Source organism: Ipomoea nil, unplaced genomic scaffold (assembly GCF_001879475.1).
Source record: "Ipomoea nil cultivar Tokyo-kokei standard unplaced genomic scaffold, Asagao_1.1 scaffold2701, whole genome shotgun sequence".
NCBI classification, from domain to species: Eukaryota; Viridiplantae; Streptophyta; class Magnoliopsida; order Solanales; family Convolvulaceae; genus Ipomoea; species Ipomoea nil.
Window position 1 is genome coordinate 2,225,561 of NW_017619129.1, and position 25,902 is coordinate 2,251,462.

The window sequence follows — 25,902 nt, forward strand, 5'->3', positions numbered from 1 at the left end:
GATATTTATAATATAATAATTTTCAACATTATTTTATTTAATTTAAACAAATGTTAATACAACCATAAATAGGTACTCCAATCAGTCCAATGCCAACTTGGGTTCAATCAAATTCCAAAATTAAAGATTCGCATTTATGAATTGTGTGGATACATTTTCTTGGGTTCAATCTTTACTGAGTAACTGAATGGTTAGTCAAAAGAAAGAACATTTTCTTACAGAATACAGAATATTCCTTATTTCCAACTCATAAAATGTGGCAGTAACTCAGTAAGTAATTTAGTCGAAGGACTCAAGGAGAAAACCAACATTTTTTATGCTGATATGTAATTTAACATTATATTAGCTCAAATGAGACTGCATTATGACAAAGAATGAAATACAACTCCTTTGGTTTCAAAATTAATCAAACCACCAACCTTGGATAAATCAATGGGGACATCAAGATAGTGCCCCCTTCCCAACTGCATTTTGCTTTGTGGACTTTAGTTGCTCTCCACGGCGCTTTCGAACTAATAGGTTTCATGTTACATCAATTCGAGCTTGCTCGATCTGTTCAATTGCGGTATTTTCTCTTTCTGTTATGCTTATTTTCATTAGTATTTTTAATTAGTTTTAAATTTGGCCTTTTGTGCATAATAGTTCTTTTAACATAATAATTTATTAATAAATAAATTTTATATACTAATATAAAACTTAACATTATGAAAAATAAAATTTAAAATAACTTCAGCCAAACACATAAAATGGGACGGAAAGAATATTACATTGTTTAAAAATATTATTATTTTTCTTCAAATGTATCACACTTTTTCTTTCTCTTAAAAGTAAAAATTAGTTTATACATGATTAGTATTACATTTTCCATTTAGACCTAATCCTTCTCACAAATAAATCATCCATTTTGAATTAACATTGCATTTGAAATTTGTACTACTTTAAAATAACTAGGAACATGTGTAATCCTTTTATAAAGGCAACACATGGATCACATGTAATCCAAACATACTACCAATTGTAGATGGATGTTCCCAAAGACATCATTGTTTGCTAGTTTGATTTGTCATAAAAAAAAAAAAAAAAAAAAAAAAAAAAAAAAAAAATTGTACTACTAGCTTGGTCTTGAAAAACAAAATATGGCAACAAAGATAAACCACCCTGACTTGTATGGGATTACTGAGCACTGGCAACATAAAGATAAATCTTCATCTCCTTACAAAGCCTCTACACCTGGTGTGATCACAAAGACAATTACAAGAATTGTGAATGAAGAGAAGAACTCAAAACTAACATTATATTGCCAGCCAAAGAGCTAACTAGTAATCTTTTACCTCGAGAAACACAACACCTGGCTTCCTTTCTGGCTCCCTTTTATTAGAATTATTATTTCTGGGCTTGACTTTATCCCAGGGAACACAACGTTGAGATGCAGGAGCATAGCTGCAAAATAGATTATAAACCAAATATCAAGCCACACTAAGATATTGGCACAATAAACAACAATAATTAAGTAGGATCAGAGCAGAAATAAACACAGGAATTGAAGCACATTAGAATATTGAAATGTCAAGAAAGACAGTTGTACTTACGCCAAACAAACACAATTTACTATGGAGGGAAAAAATTTCTTGGAACAGAGAATCTCTATGGAGGGCATTGCAAGTGAGGTTGACCTTCTCTGGTTTTCATATTCAACTGCAAAATCCATCTTGAAGGCATAAACCAAAATATGTTTTTCATCCCCAGAAAAAATCACACAAAACCTTTCACTTCCAATATCAAGTAGGTGTGAAATGTTATTAACCCCATAATTATGTTCAAGTAAACTCCTATAGGATTTAGCCGGAGAGAACTCCCTGCTGCACCAAGTTGAACATGATACGCAGTAGGTGTACCATAATTAAGGGCAACCAAAATCTGACTATTATCATTAAACTTATGAGAGAGCCCTATATCGCCACTGTGACGATAGGGAATGGGAATTTTGCGTTCTTTAAACTCGCTCAACAAGGACTCTATTTCCTCCCATTTTGATGATGTAGTGTTGAAAGAGAAGGCATGAAGCTCGTGAATGTCCTTGGGCCCTCCACGGATAAACAAGTATATACGATCGTAAACCAGAAAATACGCCATCACATCATACCACAGATAATCATATATCTAGGGAGGGAGTTGGAACTTGGAAGGGTGCAAAAGCAATTTTTGTCTGGATCGAAGGACTGAAAACAGCAAAGCGATTTCATTGGACCGTAGCTAGGACAAACAACTGAGAATAAGTAAGTCTTAGGCTTAGCTTGTAACACAAAAGGAATAACCATCGGTTCGTACATAACACTTGATTTGTAAAGTAACTTGGTATCCCTAATGGGATATTCCTTCCCCTTGATCTTGCGAGGATTGAAAAAATACAGGCTCTTGTTATAACGTGTACCATTCACAGCCGCTAACAACAAGCCCCCAAACAAATATACATCCTGCCCTGGGCTGAAGATTCCCATAGTTGGGATTACGATAGAACCAAATTCACACTCGAGCATGAATTAGGGCTGGTGGGCTGAATCAAAGTCAGGGATATTAACACGATAAAGTCCATCCTCAGTGAGCAAATAAGCATATTTGGATTCTCCCATATATGTGAAATTGATGTTATCCTGAAAAAAGAAAACAACACAAGGCATCCAATGACCGGATAATAGAAAGGACTACAGATCTATTTTTATAACAGAATGAACAAAAGAGCATACTCTTCCGCTTCTCCGCTTTGCATTTGGTTTGGAAGAGGAAAGGAACGTTTATCATAAAAATAAATAAAAAATAAAAATAAAAAAAAAATAAAAAATCTAATCTTGTTCCCTACTACTTTCTCGTAGATATACTCTATTTGAATGCAAAGACATACGCGATTGAAATTTTTTTATAGACAATGAGAGAACAAAAGAGTATTGCCACCATTATATATTAATCAATTCAATCTCAGAAATTTAAAACTAAATATAAAGGGTGGCCGGCCTCAAAATCAATAAAATAAATTTTACAAAATTGAAACATAAAAATACAGTATCAGACTTTCAGCCACCATAGCTTAATTAATCCACCAAACAAAGGTCAGCCACCATAGCTTAATTAATCCACCAAACAAAGGACGAATTAGATGTTCTTACCTTTCCTCAAATGGTTTCCCTTAAGCAAGCTAGGGAGTTAGGGATAAGAGGCCTGAATATGGCAATATTATGTCCAAATTTGATCTAATATTATGATAATATATAACCAAATCATATATGATACGATTTAATGAAGAATTATTTGAATATGGTAATATTATATTCGAATTTGATCTTTTTTTGGATGGTACTGACGCTATTACATTGTATTATCTGTTCAAACATACTTTTTCAATCTAATAAAGCACAAAGAGTCAACAACGCCTCCTCTATCCTCTAAGGCTCGATCTCATGACCTCCCACATGGGAGAGGTCACAACATGTCATATGAGCACAAGGTGCTTAACCCGAATTTGATCTAATATTATGGTAATATAACTAAATCATATATGCTACGATTTAATCAAATTACTGTGTAGAAATATGGTAATATTATGCTACGATTTAATGAAGAATTATTTGAATATGGTAATATTATGTCCAAATTTGATCTAATATTATGCTAATAATATCACCACATCATATATGCTACGAATTAATGAAGAATTATTTGAATATGGTTACAAATTACAATGTACAATTTTTAACTAAAGATATGCTACGTTAAAAAGATATATTATTCAAGGGTGAAATATATGCTACGATTGACCTAAATTACCGTGTAAAATTTGATCTCAAGGACATTAATTGCTTTGCACAAACTAATTAACCTAATACTGACCCGACAGAGCATGTGGGAGGATGTAAATCAATGGGTTAGTAGACAGGGCCAAATGTCGGTGCGCACAAGGAATCTGTCCACTTTGGACATAATTCCCACACTGCCGTCGCCGAAGTTCGAACCTTGGTCTCTTACCCCAAATACTGCCCACTAAACCATTGAACTAAGCTCGTGCTGGTCTAATTAACCTAATACTGATAAGGGGGATTAACGAGAAGAATAAATAAACTAACGTACACAGAAACAATTAACTAAAATCTTGGTAATATTGTTTCCATATTCACATATTAACGCACTACCATAATTTATATTATTTATACTATTATTAAAAACAAAATCATTCTTTCTTAAATTTCCACCCAAACACTTTTGCCCAAACAATAGAAATGGAAAAGGAAAACTGATTAATACTAATCAATAAAAAAATTAGCAGTAAAAAATGAAAATAAAAAAAAAATGATTCATAATTCACTGATTAATACTAATAATATTAGCAGTAAAAACGAAAAAAAAAATCTATACTAATAATAACATATTATAATAATTAAATTTTTATAATTATCAAATAATTTTAATCTTTATATGTTTAATTTCAACTTGTAAAGTTAATTAAATTAGACTTTAGAAGTGACAAGTCGTGATAGCCCATGCATGTACACATGTATAATTTGAAAAAAAAAAATTGACCTTGCCACCAAGTATATAACTATATAAGGAGTAAACGCCGCAAAACTAAATTTCTTAGAGAACATATATAGCACTATTATGTTAATTTTACTTTCATTTTGATTTTAAACAATTGTTATATTGTGAATATATCAACACGACCACACACACACACACACATACACACAAAAAAAGAAGAGTTTTGAAGTGTATTATTTTTAACTTACAACGGCGGTTATATTGCGTAGTAGATCTTGTTGTAGTAGTAACTAAATGATACGACGTCAAGTTTTCGAAATAGACGTCGTGTGTCATTAAAAAAAAAATTGACATCATAACATTTATAACAATTATAAAAGAAATGTGATGTCGGTTTTTATCTTTTTGTTTTTAATTTTTAAAAAATTATATACGACACCGCTTTTTAAGAAAAACTAGAGTAGTATCTTTTTAATAAAAAAAAATACAATAAAACAAGATGTGACGTAAGTTTTTATTAAAAAAAACAACATCATATCTCTATAAAAATTATAAACTACTATACAATGTTGATTTTTCCTAAAAAGTAACGTCGTATCTTATTTTTAAAAAAAAAAATTAAAACTATGATACCACCTCGGCTTTTCTAAAAAAATTGACGTGGTATTTACCTATTTTTTAAAATAGAAATTTTAATGCATAATTTCTTTATTCATATAAGTTCTAAAGAAAAAAAAAATAGTAAACGCCTTTAAAACTCAATCTATTGTATCATGAAACATGAATATAATACAATTTGTATGATATTTGAGCTAATCCGATTATGGCACAATAAGAATATCAAGATATAGGCACTCGTAAATGCAATGGCAAAAGTTCGTTCATTTGGGTAATATGACAGAATCACAAAACACAAAACGAAAAGAATTGTAGAAAACAAGAATAACATCAAGATTTCAAGTACGTTGTGAAGTTAGAATATCAGAGTCGATAATAGGGTTTGTCAATTATTCTGCTCAGCCAACATTATATTTAAGACATGAATTAAGAAATGACCGACTTGCCCTTGACAAAAGGACATTAAATGGCCAATTGTAATGTAAAGACCATAGATGCGTACAAACAAAAAATTAGTCACTAGGTGGTTTAAAAGTTGATGACTGAAAGTGCAAACGCATGCCAAGAAAGTTGAGAACGTCCGCGTGTATTTGCCCATACAAGTTGTTTGCTTCAATCTCTGTTAGGCATTGCATAACGCGCATCGCGCTTGCACGACTATATATATATATATATATATATATATATATATATATATATATATATATATATAACAGTTGTTATATACAGTGGACCATGGTTAGTGCTATGTGGATTATGGTTGTCAAATGAAACTGTAGTTGAATTAAAATGATACTTTAGTATTGCTAAAATGAAGCTAGTGTGTGTGAAAAATGAAACTAAAATTCAGAACCATACAATAACATATATTGTCAAATGAACGTAGAGTGTAATTAAAACAATACTTTAGCATTATTATAATTAAACTAGTGTGTATGAAAAATGAAACAACAAAATAGAGCTCATACAATAGTGTATATTGTCAATGAAACTGTAGAAGAATTAAAAAGATACTTTGGTATTGCTATAATGAAATTAGTGAATGTGGAAATGAAACTAGTGAATGTGGAAATGAAACTGAAAAACAGAGCAATATTATCAAATGAAACTAAAATGTAATTAGAACGATACTTACTTTATGGACCACATTACTACATGGACCATTGTCCACGGTAAAATCTGCCTATACAAAAAGGATGGGGTGGAGTAGGGTAGGCCTGACAATTTATATCGTGGACCCTGGTCCAATATACAGAATTTGACTTCATATGGTACAGAATTCATGTTCATAATACACACACACACATAAACACGATATAATGAACATGTATTCTGTGTATTATGTTAAGTGTTTATGTGTCATCAGTTATATAATACACAGAATTCATGTTCATAATGAACAGAATTTATGTTCATAATACACAGAATTCATGTTCATTATTAAGGATGTTGTGGCACTCCCCAACCAAATTAAAATTATAAGACCACTAGACAATTATCAAGTCCTTGCATAATCTTTATGTGATTGAAACTTAATAGAAATCAGTAAATTAAAAGCTAATCACATTGGCAAGGAATACTTAAAATTTTAACAAACAGATTATACCAAATTATTATGAAAAACTCCAAATATACTCCCAAGAAAGTCCGTTAAAAATAAAGTCTCACTGAAGACCAATTCCTTAGATAGAGTATCAATTTAAGAGAATTAGTGGCACAAGATATTCTTAAGTCATAACCATGAAACTTGCATATATACCTCTTCGATTTACGGTTCAAAGCACGTGCAATTGAACAACCAATGCTAGTTTTCCCAACTCCGGGTGGGCCAGAAAGACAGATAATTTTTCCTATAATTTGATGATTAGAAACATAACCTTACAGTCAAACAAAAATCTTGAGAAGACCAGACATAAGACATAACAAACACATACTAAGGTAGCATCTCAGACATTGCTAACACATTCTATTGATTCTTAGCACCTATGTTTTTATGTTTCCTTTCTTGGTTTCCCTTGCAAGTGTTTTTACTTACATGTAGATGTCTACTTGTTCCAAGTCACATAAACACTCAAGGGTTCTCTTCCTAAATAGGTGTATTGCATGTTTGATTTCAAAAAATGTTAGAAGCAAATTAAGGCAGAGCCACTTTACAAATTTATACTGTTCGCCAACAAATCAGGTAACATCAACAAAATGAAAGTCACTTATACTACTATACTAGAGGAGAATTTTTCAAATATAGTGAAAGTCAATCTTTTATCTTTGCCATAAATATCATCAGGATTGCAAAAGTGCATTTGGGTCAAGTCACTTTTCTCCAATCCATGAGAAGGTACATCCTCAATATGTCCACTGTCTGTTATATCTAATAGTCTAACTATACTGAACAATAATATATGAGAGATCTGACCTCGTATAAGAGCGAAATTGTAGCCATGTTGATCTCCAGCCAGTTGATGTTTCTGTTGTGTTGCCTCTGAACGATAGACCATTTGCCATTATTTGCCTCATACATCACTCACCCTAGAGGGTGTATTGGTGTCTACTGAGCAGTATGAGTACCGTAACTGAATGTGTTATATCATTAATCATCCTGTATCCCATGATTATATTAGGCACAGAGTTTGGTGGACTAACAATTTGTAGTTATTCAGTCCAACTAAACCACTTAATAAGCCTAGTACACTTGCACCCCTTAATTAAGACCCTAATATAATATACAAAATCTTACATTGTCAAGAATAGATGTCTAATCTCAAACAATCTCAAGTGAACTACTGTTATATTAAGATACATCATCTCTAAGAAAGCCATATACCTTATGTTTAATCCCTCACATCTCAAGCCATAACTCAGAGCTCAGCAATTTAAACTGAAGGCACAACTGATCAAGCAAATGTATAGCATACATGCACAACACATAAGCAATGGTAGGGGGCACATTCAACCCTTGTTTATCTATTAGTTTTCTGTTTTTATCTTCAACGCGGGGTAGAGCAGTTTAGTAGCTCGCAAGGCTCATAACATTGAGGTCACGGATTCAAATCCTGTCTCCACAACATCGTGTTTTGCCAAACAATTTGAGGTTTGACTCATTTCACTAGTAATGAAATAACACACCGTTTTGGGGTGGAAGAAAGGACGGGGAAGGAATAGAATCACTACACTAGCATGACCAAGGATACCAAATTGGAAAATGAAAAATATTCCTAATATTCATTATTCTTTTTTTATTATTATTATCCATAGATTAATATATAGATTACTTTATCTTGATCTTGTGTGGATAGTGAGAATCAAACCCGCATATTCTCCTTGGCAAAGAGAAATTTTACCATTCGACCATATCTGCAATTTTTTGTTATTGACACATGTACATAAAATGTACACACATATAAATAATATCCGGATCCTATTTGTGCACTGCCGGACCAAAGACTCTCTCCAGGACGATGTCAATTTATTTTTTCATTCAAGAAGTTTGACCCCCTTTTCTTTTTTCTTTTTTCTTTTTTCTTTTCTTTTTTTTTTTTGGGTGGGGGGGGGGGGGGGGGGGGGGGGTTCTTGATTTGAAATTTATTTGAATTTTTTAGAGGGAGACTAATTAGATGAATATGAATTTTGAATGGGTCTCACAACCGAGAAAAATTTTGGGGGTCTTTTGAGTTTGGGATGAATAGGGTCAAGAGATGAGAGAATTAAGTATACCCACCAGAAAGACAATTCAATCCATAATGATGTACCGAAAATTAAAATACAATATTTTTGTTACTTGACCAGCCCTAAGGAGAAGCAAATACAACGGGTACACTAATCAATAATATTGATGAAGTAGCAATTAATGCAAAAACAACCAATTGGAAAGCAAGATTCATGCTTTTAATCCTCCAAACTAAGAACAAATGAACTATATCATTTGATCCCCCTATTTGCCAAAACAAATTGAATATTAATATGTAATATAAAAGATATCATACAGGAATTTTATTTTATAACAATAAAGTAACGAATCCATGAATTCTATATGACATGACTTGTTACTCCCCTTTTCGAGTCCGAGGAAATGGAATTTTTTATTTCAAAAATGGGCATACTAGAATGTTCAACACTTATTCCAACGGACATACAAAAATCCATACAAGCTTGAGGTGAAAATTCACTAGCATTAGCAAGACGAATTGTCTTAATTGAATAATTAAGAAATTGAGCTCGCAAATGATTTATTTGTGCAAGAAGTCTTGCAAATGTCAAATTGCAAGTTAATAATGACACATGTGAACACCGATACATTAAAAAAAAAAAAAAAAAAAAAAAAAAAAAAAAAAAAAAAAAAAAAAACTAAGACCAGTCTGCATTTTTTTTTTTTTTGAAAGGGTGGGGAGGGGAGAACCCAGCTAGGCTAATTCCTAGCTCTCATTGCCTCATTCGTAAGGCAGCTATTCGCAGCATCAGCTTGGAGATAGCTCAAAACCTCATTCGGGGGGTTTGTGAACTCAATCCAATCACATCGTCTTCTCAAAGCTATCTTGGCTAGAGCATCCGCCGCATTGTTATGGTCTCTCGTAATGTGTTGAACATTGGCTTCCCAATCCTTGTCTAGCCAGCTTTTACACTCTTTAATGATTCTACCACATGGCCCGAGGATCTGTGTATCCGAGTTGATCCAATTTACCACTTCTTGCGAGTCACAAAGGAAACGAACTCGTTTCTCTCCATTATTCCAAGCCCATTTGATTCCGAGATAGAGTGCCCAAGCTTCGCTTTCTGCCACAGTGTCGGCTTTTGCAATGCAACTAAAACCTCTCTTCCAATTGCCATTTGCGTCTCTCATTAATCCTCTACATCCCGCAGGCATGTCAAGATTAAAAAAAGAAGCATCAGTATTCACAACGGAGTACTTACCATGTTGATTATTTATCATCATGAAGTGAACTTCCCTTTGTTTCCGGAACACCTTGGTAGTCTGATCAGCATACGTATTGATCCAATCCACTTTGCGCATTGCATCCCAGTCTTCATTGTTGAAAGCCAGATTGCACCTCCAACGCCATATCCACCATAGAATAATGGCGAAAACTTCTTTCCAATTGCTTTGTTCCCGAGTGTTAATTTTGCCACTGATGTTGTCGTCCATCCATCTCTCAAAATCTAAGGTATCCTGTCTCATAATTTCAGTGCCAGGTAGGAACGCCTTCCAGACATCCTTTGCCGCCCTGCAGTATCGGAAGAGGTGGTCAATTGTTTCTTCATTGTGACCACAGCAACTGCAGCTCGCATCCCAAGTGAAACTTCTCCGCTTTCGCTCGGCATTTGTGAGGATCCGCTGGTGCCGTAAGAGCCACAAAAATGCACATATTTTATTAGGTACTTTAATCTTCCAGATTTTCTCCCAATGACTGTTGGAATTGTTGATCGCACCGGTTGCAATATTATATGCGGAAGCAACCGAGAAGAGTCCTGAGCTTTCTCTCCAGTAAATATCATCCTTCTCCATCTCCTTACCATCCAAGTTTAGTAGGTCCATGAACTGTTTATTGGCCGAGGTGATATCTCTTTCCATGTTGTTCCAGTTCCAACCAATTCCTTGGATCCAGTAGTTTCTCACCGTGTTGCTAATGAAAGAGTTATTCTCTTCACTTTCTAGCAATCTTGTTCCATTTCCCAGCCAGTCATCTAACCAGAAAAGTGTGTCATTCCCCGAGTTCACTGTTTTCCTGATTCCTTGGCTAAGAATAGGTGCAGCTGCACAAATTCCTTTCCAAGTGTTTGAGGCGCCTTGCTTCCAACTTACACCAAGCTTAATGTTTTTATTTTGCATGTATTTAGACGAATTGTCTTAATTGAATAATTAAGAAATTGAGCTCGCAATTGATTTATTTGTGCAAGAAGTCTTGCGAATGTCAAATTGCAAGTTAATAATGACACATGTGAACACCGATACATTAAAAAAAAAAAAAAAAAAAAAAAAAAAATTTACTAAGATCAGTCTGCATTTTGTTTTGCTTTATTAAGATCAATCTGCATTTTGTTGTGGTTCTTAAACAAAATTTGAAAAAGTAATTTTCATTTTGATGAATATCAGTCTCCAATTCTTTTAGCTTCTTCAAGAGTGCCTCATGCTTTTCATCACCATCCCAAGGGCTTATCCTGTCTCTCACTCAAAAAACAATAATCCAAACTTCAAAAATCATATTATTAAAAAAATGAAATGATACATTTTTTAATTAGGGGATGAAGTTTTTAATTAAATCTCATTGTTGTGTTTTAAAAAATTGTCAACCAAACACTAACTATGATTGATTCTCATTCCTAGTGTGTAAACCCATAAATCAAACACACCCTAAGAGGTCGTTTGGTTCACTGAATGTCAGATTACCTTAGGGAATGTTAGATTGCTAGGAATGTTAGATTACTGTGGGTAAAAACAGGGTTATGTAATATAAACCTATTTGGTTGATGAATTATTGATTATGTTATAATAGTTATTTTACCTTAATACCCTCCTATTGTAAATCACCTTACAAACAAGAAAATGTTGGAGGTGATACAAAGGGCAAACAATGTAAAATGGCCAAGGAAATCCAAGATAACCTAAGATTGACAAGGGGATCGCATTCCCTCATAAAAAGAAAAAAATCTGATGTGGAGGTGATATTGGATTCCAAGGGAATATTGTATAACCTCAACCAAACAAAGGCATGTTATATAACTAACCTAATATAACCCCAACCCCCTAAATGTTAATTCAAGCATAAATAGGTACTCCAATGCCAACTTGGGTTCAATCAAATTCCAAAATTAAAGATTCGTATGTATGAATTGTGTGGATACATACATACATATATATAATGATAAGCAGAGTTCATAAGTGTTGGTGAAAATTTAAAGAAAAAAAAAAAAAAAAAAGACTTCCCTTACAAAATCATACTTTTAAGGGCATGTGAGAATAAATAACAAAACTTTTTTATTCAACTATATGAAATTAATGAGATTACAAGCAGAAGAGGGTACATGTCATTGGAAAAACAAAATCTGATCTGCAGATCAATTTTCCCTTGATAAGGAAAAGAATAATAATAAATTTCCTGAAGCACAATATGTACCAAAGACTCAAAAGCTATGGCCCCTCTAAATCTGTTACAAACATTTAACATGAAAGGATAATAGATGTCTTGCCTGCTTTCACAGAAACTCCAATGATAATGATAAACTTAATTTTCAGTGGTCTGGTTGTCGCCGAATGCCAAATCAAATATTTGAGCATAATCTTCGACAAAGTGCACATCGAGGCCATCCTTGACGTTTGGGGCAAGCTCGTCGAAGTCTCTTCGATTAGCTGAGGGGAATATTATGGTCTTCACATTGCTGCGCCTTGCTGCAATTGTCTTCTCCTTGACCTATTTTTAGAGATAGAATAAACTTGGCATTAGTTACATGGCACTTGATAATGTCAGTTATGAAAGTTAGCAGTGCAAGATAAATAATTAAACATGCTGGTGAATGATGAGAAAAGAGAATGACAAAAACCAAAGACAATTTCACATACCCCACCAATAGGAAGAATCTTTCCAGTGAGAGTAACTTCTCCGGTCATAGCCAGGTCCTTTTTCACATGTTTATTCATGGCAAGAGATAATAGGGATGTGATCATGGTGCAACCGGCACTAGGGCCATCCTTTGGGGTGGCACCAGAAGGTACATGAAGATGAAGTTTGGTATTGGCAAAGAAGGGGTTGTCAGGCTCCTTCTCAAGGAGAATAGTTCGGGCAACAGTATTAGCAATTTGGGCACTTTCTTTCATAACATCTCCGAGTTGTCCAGTGAGATTGAGTGCCCCTTTCCCATCACCTTGCTCGACCTTCGTAGTCTCTATATAGAGTGTTGAGCCACCCATTGAAGTCCAAGCAAGACCCATCACAACTCCAATTGGGGTTCGATCATATATACGCTCAGCATGGAAAACAGGTTTGCCAACATAGTCTGCTATATTTGAGGTGTCGATTACCACCTTTTGTATTGTTTTAGCTGCTTCATCACTTTCCTTTGTTTTCTCAGTTTCCTGGGCATTCAATCAAAACAACTACCATCAACATATTGGTCTTACATCATGAAAGTCGTGAGATAAAAGACATTCTATTTTATGCAGTCTTTGATTGGCAAAGGTATATAGAATGCACTCTACAATGTGATAAGAAAGTAAACGGAAACCACATTCCAGCAGGCAAGAAAAAAGGAAAGCATAAATATAGGACTTAAGCAGAGGTAATAACGCAAATTAATGAATGGTCAAGATACAACGGAATCTACCTCTAATTTGGTTCCATGATCGATAGGGTTATTTGTCTGATCATTTGGTGCTTCCAATACTTCAGCATCTACAGTGTTTCCAGAATCGCTTTCATTACTGCCCCCCTCTACTGACTGAGATCCAATTAGAGTCACTTCCTCAATAGCACTTTCATCTTTTACGCTTACTGAATCTGTTTTCACCTCAACTGTTTCGATTACCTCGGCTTCTTCTGCAGCATTTGGAGGCTCAATATATGCTCCTTGGCGGACAAGGTGCAGTGCAATCTGCATTACAGGTGAAGGATAAAAAGAACAATACAGCAATCAGATGGTTTAAATGCTAAAGAAATTCATAAAAGCGTTCATCACAGGTTAAACACTGCACGAGCTTAGTAAACGACAGACTAGCTGATGACCTTGCGGTAAATTTTTTCAATTTGCTTTTGGAGATTACGGACACCTGCTTCTCTGCAGTAATTTTCTATTAAACCAAGAAGGGCCCCATCAGTCAACTCAACCTGAACCAAAAGGGGAGAGAAACATTTGAAAATTCAAAAGCATCAGTATCTCTGCAGAAAATTTTGGAGCATATACAACCATGAAGCAGAAAATTCAGGTTAACAATTAACAGAAATTCTTGCATGTTGTCACAACCCTCTAAACTACCACAAAATTTTGCGACTGAAATTGAACAAATTACTAAAGAAACTGATGAATCCCATGACTTAAAGTGATAAAGAAGTGGTATATTTAACACCACTGGATTCCCACAATAGAAGATACTCCCCCTACTAATATCTTGTATCAAAGGTAACACTGATCTCCCTGACATTGTTTGTACCCCCTTTCTTACTCAATTTCCATAAGCAATGCAATATCAACTACGCCGTTTCAATTTCTGAATTTACTTAACTATTTGTTTCTGAAAAGAATGAAGCTAGATATAATGACAGTATATGCAAGTAGTGTCCGCAACCAATATGCTACCATGATCCTGATACATGTTTCTCAAAACTAGAGATCAATACATTAAGTTAATTAAAAATAAGAGCCTTTCTGCAACCAATCTTGCTCACGGGCCTAATATGCATATAATTCATTTAAATAGATGAGACACAACGTGACTGGTTAAGCCTATTTACAGAGTGAAGATATTCTTTACAGAGAGGGAACAAAAAGTTAGAAAGGGTCTGGAACCTGTTCAGGCTTAATGCCGCATGCTTCACGAGTGGCTTTCTCTAAATAATCCCTTGCAATATGAACCTTCTCATCGGTGATATAACCTGCTATGGAAATTACCTCCATTCTGTCCAAAAGAGGATTTGGTATCATTTCCACAACATTTGCTGTGCAAACAAATAAAACCTGCAACAGATCACAAGCTCTTTAGAACATAGATATGCTATATGTTTGAAAACTAGAAATAAAATAAAATAAACACCAGGTAATATAGGTAAATCCAACTTTAGAACATAGTACGAAGTAAAATATTTGAAAAAGAAAATAGAGAGAATGCTTTTCCAATACAACCATACATGATCAAAGTTAAAAAGCATTATCAGACAAAATGAGGAGAAAGTGAAGTTGACTACTATTGTAATATAAAATTTAAAAGGAAAAAATGAAACTACAGTGATAAGTAACAAGGTGCAGAGAAGAATAAATTACTTCTGTAGCTATCAATATGAAAATTATTGTATATATATATTTTGATTGATATTGATAGATTAGTTTAATGCTCAATCTTGAGTTGGATGTATGGTATAAAAATGTAAATCTTTACTGAGTAACTGAATGGTTAGTCAAAAGAAAGAACATTTTCTTACAGAATACAGAATATTCCTTATTTCCAACTCTTAAAATGTGGCAGTAAGTAATTTAGTCAAGGACTCAAGGAGAAAAACAGCATTTTTTATGCAGATATGTAATTTTAACATTATATTAGCTCAAATGAGACTGCATTATGACAAAGTATGAAATACAACTCCTTTGGTTTCAAAATTAATCAAACCACCAACCTTTGATAAATCAATGGGGACATCAAGATAGTGATCCAGAAAATTTGCATTCTGCTCTGGATCAAGGAGTTCCAACATAGCACTTGCTGGATCACCAGCATGCCCCCTTCCCAACTGCCAGTTGCCACAGAAGCAAATATTAAATAAATTAATAAATTAATAAAAGACGAGGAAAAAAAATCACTTGACATCAATTAGCGTGTAGACTGGACATGAACTCAAAACAAACAAATAAATAAATTTTTAGAAATACTGTCTGAAGCAAACTTTGGTTTGTAGCAATCCATATTCTTTCCTTGAAGGTTATTTGTCAGTAAAGGAAAGAAGAGGTTTAAAAAAACAAAGATTTGTTTTTGTGGGTGGAAGAGGATGGGGTGTTGAAGAAGACGCTGCAACAATTTTTATTTGAAGAAAAAATATTTTTCGCTTAAATAATAAATAACAGCTAGCAAACATATTTATTGATTCAGGTAATTATGCATGCCATAAATACCTTGTCAATCTCATCAATCAAAACTAGAGGATTAGCTGTTCCAACGCTTTTCAAACATTGCACCATCTTCCCTGGCATGGCACCAATATAAGTTCGCCTATGTCCCTTGAGGTAAACTTTAATGTCAGTATTGGTAGTCAACAAAGATAAACAACCAATTATGCCAATATAGGTTCTTGCTCTGTGTACCTTAATTTCAGCAACATCAGACAGACCCCCCACAGAAAACCTGTAGAATTTACGGTTCAAAGCACGTGCAATTGAACGACCAATGCTGGTTTTCCCAACTCCGGGCGGGCCAGAAAGACAGATAATTTTTCCTATAATTCGATGATTAGAAAACATAACTTACAGTCAAACAAAATCTTGAGAAGACCAAACATAAGGCAGAACAAACACATACTAAGGTAACATTTATCCAAGGACAAACTTATAGCATCTCAAACATTGTTAACCAAGGTTATCAAGGCGGACTTTCTAGGCGAGATGCCACCGACTGCCTAGTCGACTAGCCGACTAGGCGACCGCCTAGGCGATGACTAGGCGATGAGTATTAAATAAATAAAAAGTATATATATATTGAAAATATCTTCTCTTAGGCAGCCTTTTTGCTGGCATATTTACTTCAAGTAGATGAATGGTTTTTCCTAGAATAGTGAAAAGTCTAGTATTTATTGTATATTGAAAATATCTTGTCTTGGGTAGCCTTTTCACAACCCTATTTACTTCAAGTTGTCTTGAGAAGATGAATAGTTTTTCCTGGGGCGGTGAGAAGTCTAGTATATATTGATAACATGCCAGAGTGAGGGAGTGGGTTTTGCTCGGAACAGGAGGATGACGCCGGAGCCTGAACCGCGCCGCCATCAGAGCCACCACGCGCCGCCGCTGTGCTGCTGCTCTGACACCACGCGCCGGCGCGTGAGGCAGATTCCGGCGACTTCTCCGGCTAAAAATTACACCGGTCAACTCGCCTTAGTGTGTAGGTTCTGCCCATGTATGTTTTGTGGAGTTTTGGGTTGTATTCTACACTTAGGCGAGGCGAGCACATTAGGCGTACGGTCTTGACCGACCGGACGCCTAGGCATCGACTAGGCGACGCCTTGATAACCCTGTTGCTAACACATTCTATTGATTCTTGGCACCTTGAACCTATGTTTTTATGTTTCCTTTCTTGGTTTCCCTTCCAAGTGTTTTTACTTGCAATTAGATGTCTACTTGTTCCAAGTCACATAAACACTCAAGGGTTCTCTTCCTAAATAGGTGTATTGTTTGACTTCAAAAAATGTTAGAAGCAAATTAAGGCAGAGCCACTTTACAAATTTATACTGTTCGCCAACAAATTAGGTAACATCAACAAAATGAAAATCACCTATACTAGAGGAGAATTTTTCAAATATAGTGAAAGTCAATCTTTTATCTTTGCCATATCATCTGGATTGCAAAAGTGCATATTGGGTCAAGTCACTTTTCTCCAATCCATGAGAAGGTACATCCTCAATATGTCAACTGTCAAGAATAGATGTCTAATGACTTACTCTAATCTATAAAAATCTCAAGTGAACTACTGTTATATTAAGATACATCATCTAAGCAAGCCATATACCTTATATTTAATCCCTCACATCTCAAGCCATAACTCAGAGCTCAGCAATTTAAACTTAAGGCACAACTGATCAAGCAAATGTATAGCATACATGCACAGCACATAAGCAATGGTGTGAATAGAATAAACAGTTTATGCCGTTCTTCACTCAGTATAACAGGGAAATGACTTGGAAACAAACAGAAGGTTTAGGGGCTGTCTATATTTTAAATATTGTACAAGACTTGTACCAAGAAGGGAGCAACTTTCAGCACTTTTCAGCCCCAAAAGTCAATTTTATTCTTGAATATGTGACCAACTGTTTTCAAACAATATAATTCAAACCATCCTTATAGTAGTGTAAAAGTCAGAAGTGATCAACCGCAATGAAATGGAGCCAATACTATTATATGCCCAAAATCAGTTCATACAGTACTTGGAGTTGAGAAATAACATCATAATAAAATTAAACAAACATCAGAATAGAAATTAAGACAAAATCCTAAAATAAATTAAAACTAAAAAATAGCTTCATCAAAAGTTTAGCACATTAGCGAGTTGCTCTGGACAAAATTTAATCCACTTATGTTGCACCAGTCTCTGTTATTTGAGGCATTATTACACACAATCATTGTAGTTACGGAGTATGTATTAACTGTTCAAGGAGATGAATAGAGGATCTTGCAACATTGTCATAGTCATGTAGTAATGAATTAAAAAGTTACCAACCTTGTGAAGTTCCTCTAAGTTTTCCCACAGCTATGAACTCCAGTATTCTCTCTTTAACATCACTTAGTCCATAATGGTCTTCATCAAGTATTTTCTGTGCTCCTAACACATCAAAGTTCTCATTGCTGCATTTATGTTACAAGCATATTATTCAGAAATTGGTGCAGCATAACTATAATGCAAAAGTGCTAAAATCAGCAGCAGCAAATCAGACTAAATTTTGATTAAAACTAGATTTCTTCTTATTTCAAAAAATTGATTACAACTATCCAAACAAGAAACATCTTTAACTGCTTAGTGAAATAGGCATAAATGATGTTAGTTCACATCTTCACAGCATAAGCAGCTGGTTACAGTGCATACCAATTCTTGCAGCTATCATAACTAAATTAATATCTCAATCAGAGAGCAGCTAACTGAAATGTTGCAACATATGTATTCAGATCTATTTCACAAATTTTCTCCATCTGACTTTTGAAATGAGATAATTCTCTTCCATCATTATTTAAAGTGTGAACTGCCCCCTCCCCTTTCTTTTATGTCCATCCCAGATGCATAACTAATTTTAGATTAAAATATTATTCTAACATAAAATTAAATGGAAAAAAAATACAGTAAAAACAGCAAACCTGTAAGTGCCCCATGGCAAAGCAGTCAACCAATCTAAATAGTTACGTGTCACGTTAAATTCACTAGAACTCGCTTCGAGTAGTTGGAGTTTGGTCAGTTCTTCTTCAATAACTTGCATGACATGTGCTGGGATCTTCTCCTTATTAGGCTCTAGTCTTTCTCTGAACTTTGCTGCAGTCAAAGATAAAGGATAATGAAACTACAAAAATACGCACATACAAACAAGTAGAAAAGAAAAACCAGCACTGGACACAGCTCAAACCTATTTCCTCTCAGATGTAGATAATGAAAGATGAGGGATGGATAATTTCATTTGAGCAGGATATTTAATTTCATCAATGAAAAAGAAAGGGAGAAAAGGAGGTAATTCAGTTAGAAGCATTCTATCAAAAGCACTAGTGTCTAAGCATGTCCATACAGCAAGCTCATTTTATAAGTTCATGTGAGCAGAATAGTTAATTTCATCAAAGAAAAAGAAAGTGACAAAAGGCTTACGATCAAAAAGACAAGCACCTTAAATGCTAGGTGATGTTATGTCATGTTCTTAAAAATTATTTTAACATTTTCATTTCAATATAATAAGTTAGTCAAAGTGTTTCACATAAATGAGAAAAGTGGGTGGCATCTACAGCACTGCTTAGAACACACTTCCACAACCTTCAACAATAAATAAATAAATAAAATTACAGTATAAATGCTATGAACATCTCTTGGCCCAAATTTAAAATGAGTATAAAGAAAGCACAAGATAAATGATATTGCAAAAGCATTTATTTAGATTACATTTAAGAATCTATGCCCTTAGCTACAGAAAGTATGTTGCTTTTTCCAATACCATATCCAATAAATTATTAAAGATCAATAACAATTAGAAGAGAACTGACCTGAGAGAGCTGTTTTGTCATCAGTCTCCAGTCCCAGTTCCTGCATTAAGCCAAATCAGACAAAAAACAATCAGGTCATAACATAAGTAAATTATTGCATGCTGATGCAAATAAAACTTTTACACTACTAACATTGAAGAATGTAACATAAGAAAACCATGACATAAACCACGTACCTTCTTTATGGCCTTCAGTTGCTCATTTAGCAAGTAACGCCGCTGCTCCCCGCTTACCTTTTCTTCAATAGCCTTTGCTATTGATTCCTTGGTGAAAAAGGGAAGTAAATTTTAAAGATAAACTCAAATTGCTGAATGAGAGCTCTATTATATATCCTCAATCTCATAAGTGATACCTGGATTCTACTTATCTCCATTTCTTTCTTCACTAATTCCAAAGTAAGTTGTAGGCGCTTATGCACCTGCATTAGGGAGATATAGCAAAGTCATTTTCATCAGCACACAAAACAAACTCAATTTGGATAAAGATGCAGGCAAAAATAGCTATTGTATTTCTACAATCCAACAAAATAGAAGTGTCAATATAATTTCAAGATTTTTACATACCAACTCACTACCATCACCATACAGAACAAGTCAACAAACATATTTGTCATAAAGATTAAGACAATAAAAATATCCAGCAAAAGTAGAAGTGTCAATATAACATCAAAGCTTACATTAAGCAATAATGAGTCGTCATAACTATATGAATCCTAGTCAAAGAGTAGCTTAACCTTTGTAGGAAAAAACAAAAATAGCATATGTGACGGATTAGATTTTTACGCCATGCATCACAATACATCTACCCTATATTATATTAAATATGTAAAATCTTTAAATGAAAATTTTATTTGATGTTAATCACACACCCACAAACATATATAAGCTCAACATGTGAAAATGACAAACAAAATTTTCCATGAAACAGGTTGTCAGCTACAACAAAAAGTCAATATAGCCAATATGCTTAATTTTGAATGATTTAGGTGACCAGAAAGGCATTGCAGTAAGCACTAGACACAATCATATATATTGTATTAAAGACTTTTACTTTTAGTTGACCAGTAACTTTCTATTCTGAACCTTAGGTCGTTTAGAAAAGCATTCATATGTAGCATCTAGTAAGCATCGAATACCCACTAAAGGGTGTTCAGAGGGTCTTTAAAAAATATTGCATAACTATGAACAATATCAATCTAACACTACAAATTCATGAAGTACGAATTATAACAATACAAAATTCCTTACAAGAAAACAAAAGTTCCAAAAGTTGCATAATTAGTTGTCAAATAAGGTAGCACAGGAGCTTACATCTAGCTCTTCAAGAACTTCTTGGCACTGTAGTTTGTTAGCACCAGATATTGCTGCTCCAAAATCTGCTAGCCTTGCATATGTAAACTCACCTATATGCTGTAGGTTCAAGAAGTAAGAATATGGAATAAACAGATTCTTACATACACACACAGGTCCCCACACAAATTACCTGACATTCAACATAGCTAATCTAGAAGAATATGTGTGTTGTGTGCAAAATAGATATAGACAAGTCATCCAAAAGCAAAGATCACAATTATTCTTCATAAATGTATTTTACAGAAGAAAAAAAATGGAACAAAAACTATAAAGTCCTGTTTGAAACCCCAAAATGATTTTGCAAATCAAATTAATGAGATAGATCAAAATAATCATCCATAAGCATTAAAAGATTATGGGAGTATACATACTCTGAAGTTGTGAGAATTTAATCCATATTACTACCTTCAGACAAATATAAGTATTAGCAGGACCTTTCATACTCAAACCCAAGAGGCAGGAAAGTGTCATACATTTGAAACCAATGCTACATCTCTGTAACCTGATTTTTTAATTTCATTTTTTTTTATCTTTGTAAACAACCTAAGTAAGAGCCGCAGTGGTGATTCAATGAACTATAATTTTGACTGGCAGAGAGGAAAGAAAGGCAGGTATACAAGCAGGAAGCATCGCTAAAGGTATATTACTATAAAGTGCAACTTCTTGTTGCTGCATATGAAAGAGTGTTGTTATCATTGAATCACTGATTCACTGGAAATGATTAAAAGAAAAACAACACAGCATATAAAAGAGCATTGTTGTTTGAGGAGCCATACTGTAGTGTATGTTTGAACATGATCTCTCCACAGAGAACTTGTCTTCAAGACACTTCTCAGGGTTGATATAACTTCAAAAGATGTTGCCTTGATAACATCATCATCTTTGTTGTACGGTTTCTCCTGCAGGACAACTAAGAAGCAAATTAAGAGAGAATGGTAATGAAAGACAAGTTTCAATGAGGTTCATCATCCCAATGGAGAAGAATCTAGAAATGTTAAATGCATGCCTTGAGATGGTCGACATTTACAGTTAGCGGCTCTTCATTAACCTGTGCAGAAAAATTGTATCATTTCAATCAAGTAGCACCACACAAATTTTAAAGTTAACTGATCACAGTCAAAAATTGAATGCAACGTCTGCATTCTTAACAACATTATACAGATCTTTATATAACTGTGCACATAGAGAAGTGCTGAGCAATGTCTGAGAAGCAGAACAACCACTTACAATTTCTGTTATTCGAATTCTTCTATGACCAATAAGAACAACCTGATCTCCTTGAATACTTGAAATCTATTTTATCAAATCAATATTGACTGATGATGAGAATGTCTTTGATGATGATAATTATAATATTATAACAATAATAACAACAACAACAATAATAATAATTAGCCCTAAAGCAACAACATAAATAAAAGAGCTGTAAACTTACCTGAGCAAGTGTACCAACGTCATGAAGACGGTCAAACAAATCTTTTCCTTTAAGCTCATATATGTTTTTATCTGTATCTGAGCCAGATACAACACTAGGGTCAGTCCCTGGCTCATCTTTCAGAAGGAAAGCACCAGCATAAGGTGCTTGCCTTTTTCGACTTTCAACTAATGCTGCTAAGAGCTTGGGATCCTGTACATGAGATAGGAATTTTAAAACCGACCCTTAAATTAATTTGTAGCAAGTTCTCTTTATTAATGTAATTTCATCAATGATGATCAGTAGCCAAATTTTGCTTTAGAGTGAAGGCTATTTATAAATGAACCATTGAAACAAGCATCTATTAAACAGATGCCAGCACCATGCCTTCAAGTTCATGTCAAATATTCAATGCCAGAAAAACTAACTTCTGTAAACTTGGATACCAACATCAATACTGCATGAGGAGAAGATAGGCATCACAAAAAACAAACAAAAATTATGGCCACCTATCTCAAAGAATTTTCAATTTTCTAGCTTCAAAGTTCAAAACTTATTTAATGATAAGACTGACTCAGCAATAGGTTCAATACTAACTGCACATTTGGTTCACGGAATGAATTTTGAGGAAATAGGAATCATATTCCATCGGGAATGGAATAGACAAAGAATATATATGAATTCAATTTGTTTGGTTCGTGAAATGAATAGATTCAAGAATTGTATTCTAATTTTTACTGGATTAAGGAATAAAAATACAATAAACATTCAAAAGACAAAATTACCCTCCACACTAATATATGTATGTATACACATAATAATATTATTAATATTAATATTACAATTTAAAATTATTATTATTATTTATTAGTAGTAGTAGTACACACATTATAGCACATAACAAAAATAAGTATATATATATATATATATATATATATTATATAATATATATATATATATATATATATATATATAGTTATATACATACACATACACACACACACATATATATATACATACACATACACACACACACACACACACACACATATATATACATACACACACACACACACATATATATACCATACACACACACACACACATATATATATATACATACACACACACACATATATATATGCGCACACACACACATCATATAATAATAATAATAATATTAATTATTATTATTATTATATTATTATTATTATTATTATAAAATAAAATACATTTATAGTAGTAGAACAAAAATAAAAAGGATAAATTAGGTATTACCAAATATAACCTATTCTTGAGAACTCAAGAATAGCTTAAATACCAAGATCCCCCTTGGAATAGCTATTCCCCTTGCAAGTTGCAAGGGGAATAGATTCATTCCCAGAAATAAAAATGACTTACCAAATGATAGAATAGGTCTATTCTCCGGGAATGCTATTTCATTCTCAGCTACTCCGTGAACCAAAACATGTTGTATGGGATACTAAGATTTAGAACCATACCTTCACATAGATTGGCATATAAAACCCAGGAAATAATGGTCTATGTGGCAATGGCAATGCTATAACCTGCCAACAAGAAATAAGAATTTCCATTACCATGTAGAACAAGAAGGGATGAAATAAGAGCAAATAAATTATAATGCAGTTAAAGCATAGTCAAAATTTTGTTTGTAAAAAGAGTATCTCAATTGCATTACTTAATGACAAATTAAAAGAGGGGGAAAAAAAGAATCATGCTCCAACTTAAGTTGAGTTGCCTTTAACACCAATTAAAGTCTACATTCAATTGATGATAACTTTACACTCTATTATGTTTTAGAATTTGCTCTCCAATTTTATTTTAATTTTCATAAGCAAGCATTAAAAAATAAATAAACAAAAAAAAAAAAAAAAAAAAAAAAAACACAAAACTTTGGATCCATGAGTCTGCTCAAAAGGATTAGAGAGAGGGAAATTTGTAATATCTGTAAAGCATCTGCTCTTCCCTTTTGCAGCTTCAACTCTTTCCTTTGAAATTATTCATTTAAACTCACAGTCTACCATTTTCCTATTAAAAATCAACTACTTCAGCCGAAAAGGCAGCTAAAACCAAGCTTATAATCCCTTCACTATCCAGTCTAGGGGTGCACTCCTTTCACATTTCCTATGTATAAAATGCTTCCAGTACTTGAATTGATGCCATAGCAACAGCTATAATATGAAAGTTATATAAACTGATTGATAGAAGCCAATTAAATTTTATCCAAAACATGAAACTTCAATGTATTGAGAATTAGTATTACATGTTAATATGTTATCACATTGCAAAGTTAAAAACCTAATGATCTGATTATCACTGCTGGGGTCCAATTGAAATAATTTCAGTAATGGATTTTGGTCTAGCCATATTTTTATAAGCATTTTAGAACATAACATTGAGTGCTATAATATTTCAAATTTTCCAAATTATGAGCTAGGAGAAAATTTATATTATCACATATGTGAATGAATGTTCAACTATAAACACAATTTGACTCAGATTACCCTTAAAACCAATCAAGTAAAGCAAAAGCATACATATACATTCTACGGTTCTACCAGTTCCTATAGAGCTAACCGTTAGGCAATCTTCGGGCCGGAAAACGGTTGGGACCATAGCGGACGAGGTTTTAGATTCAACAGCTTCTTCGCCTTCGGGCTCGGCCGCTTGGCTTCGGATTCGGCAGCCGGGTCGGACCCATCCGTAGAGTCCGAACAGAAGAATCGCCGGTAGAGATAGGGGCCATTTTGCCTGGAGCTTCTGAGTGAATTCAGAAAGCGTAGCAATGGCGTGTTCGACCCAGTTCCAATTCGGACAGGGGAGCCAAAAGCCGACGAAACGGCGCTGAACCTAGAGTTGGATGTGAGGACCTTCAACATGGATGGAAAGAGAGATAGAACGAGATGAAAGTCGGGAACTTGGGCGAAGAGTGCGTGCTTTCCTCTAAACAGGGACGTGAACCGCCATTGATGAATTCTTGAAGAAGAAGCTGTTTTCTGGGGCTCTCAGGGTTAAAGCCCTGTCTAAACCTTCAACACAATTACATTACCCATTTTGTCCTTTCCTGTTATTTGAGTTTTGTATAGTTTGGCTGGGCAAAAATGTCATTTTCGCTTTTATATCTTGAAACAACCAAAGGGTTTGCACAGAATGGTTTGGGACAAGTTGCCAATAATTATGCCATGCCAACAATTTACATACTGAATGTTCACAAATTGTGAATATTTTGTATATAAAATTGTGAAGATTCAGTATATAAATTGTGAACATTCAGTATATAAATGGTGAATATTTATAAAAATGATGAACATTCAATATATAAATTGTGTTTTTTTATTCAGA

General features: G+C 34.0%; 1 long non-coding RNA gene and 1 pseudogene across 1 annotated transcript; one reads left to right on the top strand and one right to left on the bottom strand.

Annotated features, from left to right (window-relative positions):
- The first annotated feature begins 494 nt into the window (after positions 1-494).
- On the top strand, positions 495-10,378 carry LOC109155411. Its single transcript, XR_002049908.1, has 3 exons — positions 495-565; positions 9,492-9,495; positions 10,368-10,378. It is a non-coding gene; the product is annotated as an uncharacterized LOC109155411 (long non-coding RNA).
- A 1,711-nt stretch (positions 10,379-12,089) lies between these two features.
- On the bottom strand, positions 12,090-25,571 carry LOC109155410 (annotated as a pseudogene).
- Positions 25,572-25,902: the final 331 nt, after the last annotated feature.